Source organism: Balaenoptera musculus, chromosome 5 (genome assembly GCF_009873245.2).
Source record: "Balaenoptera musculus isolate JJ_BM4_2016_0621 chromosome 5, mBalMus1.pri.v3, whole genome shotgun sequence".
NCBI classification, from domain to species: domain Eukaryota; kingdom Metazoa; phylum Chordata; class Mammalia; order Artiodactyla; family Balaenopteridae; genus Balaenoptera; species Balaenoptera musculus.
In genome coordinates this window covers 34735014-34739374 of record NC_045789.1, presented here as the reverse complement: position 1 = coordinate 34739374, position 4361 = coordinate 34735014, and positions in this window count along the sequence as shown.

The following is a 4361-nucleotide window of genomic DNA, read 5'->3' as shown; positions in this document are numbered from 1 at the left end:
GGAAGAGGAAGTATGTATGGCCATTAAATAATGGGGGAAAAAGCTCTACCTCATTGGTAATCAAAGAAATACAAATTTACATAACAAGGGCCTAGCATTTCATACCTATCAAATTGACAAAATGTTAAAGATGCTAAAACCAAATATTGGCAGGGTTGTGGGAAGGTCAGAAGCCTCAGCCAGCACCGGTGGGGATGTAAAAGTCACCACCACAGGGGAGAGCAATTTGTTATCCAAACAGTGGGAATGGAAAACAGAAAACGTCAATCCTTGGGGGTGGCTAAGTAAATTGTGGCAATATTCATACACTGAAATACCACGTATCAGATAAGATGATCCAAATAGATGTATTAATATAGATATATTTGGAAATACTTAATGTGAAACAAACAAAAGAAGGTGCAAGAGGCTTTTTGTACCTAAAAAGGAACCAAAATACCATATAGTATGGTATATAAATAAACACACTAAGCAACAATATATATATTGAAGTTATTAAACCGTGGGTGAGGGACACATACCAGTTTCAGGGTCATTACTTCTGGGGAGGAAGGAAGGGAAGGAGATAAATGGGATGGCAGTGAGGACTCCAGTTGTATTTATAAAAATTTCTTTCTCTCCAAAAATGTATGAAGGAAATATTGCAAAATGTTAAAATGTGTTCAGTACTAATGTTTGGCATGTGGGTATCTGTTAAATTATTTTTTGTGTCTTTTTTGTGTGAGTTTGAAAACTTGTTTGAACAGTGTCTAGGAAGCAGTCATGGCTAAATCCAACCACTTGATAAATTGTAGGAAATTGGAATAGAAGACCCTCCATCTCCATCTATTTGGCTCCCTTATTTTAGAAGACAGAAAAAACAGTGTTGAAACTGAGAACTATCTGAATATTTTCTGGCATGGATTTTGCCCATTAAGGATGACTACCAGATACTGTGAAATAAATGGGAAATGCCCTCAATGAAGGTTCCTTTGCTGCCCATTGTTTTATCATCAGTTACCCCGAAGGTGTATGGACTGAGGCCTGAGACTTCTAATCCTGTCCCTGCCTTGTTTCCCACTGCTAGTCCTGGCGTGGTTTTCAAATTAGAGTGTGCAACTGTCATTGGCAAATTACTAAAAATGCAGTGTCCTTGGCTTTGCTGCCAAAGACACTGATGGGGTGGGTGGTGGAGGGGCAGGGCTGGTGGGGGCTGGTGATGGGTTATTTTTAACGTGCACCACGTTGATGGGGTGGCAGCCTGCAGAAAAACAGCTTCAGCCTTTTGGCCACATTTGCCAAGTACCTGCCTTGGTTTCCTCTTCTTTGAAAAACAAAAAAAAAAGAGGATAAAAGGAGGCCTGGCTTACTGCTGGTGAACATGAGACCTCAGAAACCAGGGCAAGGCTCATCACCCAACCTCATGGAAAAAAAAAAAAATACAGACTCGTCGCCAAAATGAAAGTAGATTATATATCTAGTTAGAAATGGAAGCGGCAAGTTTCCATTGTAGGTGCCAGGGTGGCGGTAGGGTGGTAAGTTAATGCTTGAAAGAAAGGGGAGTCTGGTCTCCCCCCCACCTTCTCGATGGGCGGAGGGAGAACATGAGGAAGAACCCAGCTGAGAAAGTTCCTGCTGATTTATTCACAGCTGGGTACTGCTGTCTTATCACTAATTCATGTTTGCAAACTGCTCTCAGACTCTCTGCTAAAAAAAGGGACAAAATATCGGCAGCATGTTCATTATTATTACATTGTAGGAGAGGCCCAGCATGAAGATGAAGATGGCCAGCGACACCCCAAAGGCAGAACTCGCTAGCAGGATAGACAGACAGAAGGACACACTGGTGGCCAGAACTCCAGAATGATATAAACTAAGCCTTATGTGACACACCCTCCACCCTCCAAGCCACGTTCCTTTTCCAAAGTCTCAGACAGGGTCTGTAACTAGCTGCCATGGCCGGTGGCATCCGTCACCTTGGAGATGAACTTTGGGGGAGGCCGTTGAAATGACCCACATGGGAAACCCAGCAACTGGGAAGCCAGGGCACAGGCACCAACCCAGGCTCAGCCAGGCAGATCCATCTGCCTGGGGCCTTGAAACTTGAGTTAGTGAAGCAAAGAGTCAGGGATGAGGAGACCATTTTTCAGGCAGTGACCATGATGGCGGCAGAGCTGTGACCATGTCCAGAGTGTGGTGTGGGCAGAATCTTCACAGCCAGTTTCTAGGGCATGATTCTGGCTGAGTTCTGCTTTGGGCTGTCCATGTTCCCATGGGTTTCATTCCTCCACGTGGCTCTCCGTGAGCTACCCACGGTCCTTTCAGTACATTTTTTTTTCTACTTGAATCAGCCAGTGTTGGTGTCCATTGCTCACATCTAAGAACCCTGGTGAATTCAACCAATGCTTCAGAGATGGGAAGAGTTCCAAGTAAAGGAAACTACCTACTTAAAAAACAATCGCCATAACTCACCCCAGAGATGATAAAGTCAGGAGTTTCAAAGCCTCGTTTGTTGGAATACATGTCAAAGATCTCTACACATTTAGGAAGTGGCATAAAGCCTTTGACTCCTGTTCTAAGGCTTTATCTCCAGAAACATTCCCACAAAGATGGTGTTAGCTTTTGGGCTTGACCTACACAAGCATGATGGTGGTACCATTTTCTGGAGCCTGATGGAGGAAATAGGGCGGGTGGAGGGGGTGGCAATCGAGGGTACCATTTAGGAAATGTCAAGTTTGAGTTGCCCCTGAAGTATCTGAAGGAGGTACCAAGCTGGTACCTGGATGAGTGTAAGAGTCTGGACGTTAGAGGTATTCAAATGAAGGAATAAATTTGGAAGTCATCAGTAAACAGATGAGGTTCCAAGCCATGGATGAAAACACCTAGGAAAAAGAAATTGATAGAGAAGAATGAGAGGGCATATGCAGAGATCAGGGAGAGGGTGACCCGATTAAGGAGACCGATAAGAAGTGTCTGGTGGGATAGGAGCAAATGCTGAAGGCTATTGGATCAGGGAAAACAAGAGAGGAGAGTGATTCAAGGAAAGGAAGTGGGCAGCTGTGTATATTGCACCTTCCAGGATGGTTATATTACATGGAAGTTGGAACTGACAACACGGAAGTCATTGATGACCTTAATGAGAGGAGTTTCAGGGGAGTGATGGAGCCAGAATCCAGACTGGAACGGATTGTAGAGTTAATTGCAGGTGACAAAGTAGAGGTAACAGTGTGTTGTAGACAACTTGGTGGAGAAGTTTGCTCTGAAGCAGAACAGAGAAAGGCAAGGAAAGCTGAGGGCCTGTGGAGTCAGGGAAAGACCACTTTTCTTGAATAATGGGTGATTCCAGCCCATATTTGTATGTTAGTGGGAATGATCTAGTAGATCATTGGAGATTGATGGTACAAGAGAAAGAAAGAGAACAGAGGAAGGAAGTCCCCTTCATTCAACAATCATTCAGTGTTCACACGCATCAGGTGCTGTTCTGTGTGCAGGTTATAGAGCACTGAATGACCCACACAGGGCTTCCACTCCCATGAGCTTCCATTCTGGGGTGAGTTCAGGTGAAGGGATGGCTTTTGACAGGTGTGAGACAGGTGTAGATGTGGGTACATTTGCAAGGTAGGGATGGGAAGAGAATTGAGCTCCTGTCTGACAGCAAGGCTGAGGCAGGTCATGAGCTGACATTAAGGGTGGGGGAGGAGGTCATATGGGAGCTGTGAGGAGCGAGGAAAAGTGTGTCACCACCACCTGGGGAAAGTAAACTCAATGAAAACCAGTGGGGCAGCCAAGTAGTACCCATGGGAGGTGTGTGGTCCTGAATTTACAGTGAAACCAGTCAGCCTGGTTGATTGTGTGATTTTTTTTCTGTCAAGGTCAGCTGCTCAAGGGCAGGCAGGTAGAAGGTCAATGCTTGAACCACTCAGGGTTGGGCTTTTGCCACAGGAGTATGGCTGAGGGAACAGAGGAGCGTGGGAGTGGAAGAGGTCTCCCAGGGAGAGGCTGGAATGATGGATCTTGTCATCTGAACAGGTAAGGAGGACACTGATGAGGGAGGGAGACGGATAAGACACAGGTAGGGAAGGTGGGGTCCTCACTGAAAAAGTGTCCTAGGGCCTAGAGGAGAGCCAGGAAGATGGGAGACAGCGGCTGGGGAGGAGGATGTTTGAGACTGATGTCTTGGAGGTGGGGGGACGCTCCTTACACCAGGTCTACGGTGTGCCCGTGACGCAGGAAGGGTTGAATGGTAACCCCCAAAAGACATGTTCATGCCTTGGAAACTGTGGCCGTGACCGAATTTTGAAAGTCTTTGCAGATGTAATTAAGTTAAGGATCCTGGATTATCCGAGTGGGCCCTAAATCCAAGATGTGTCCTGACACCAGGA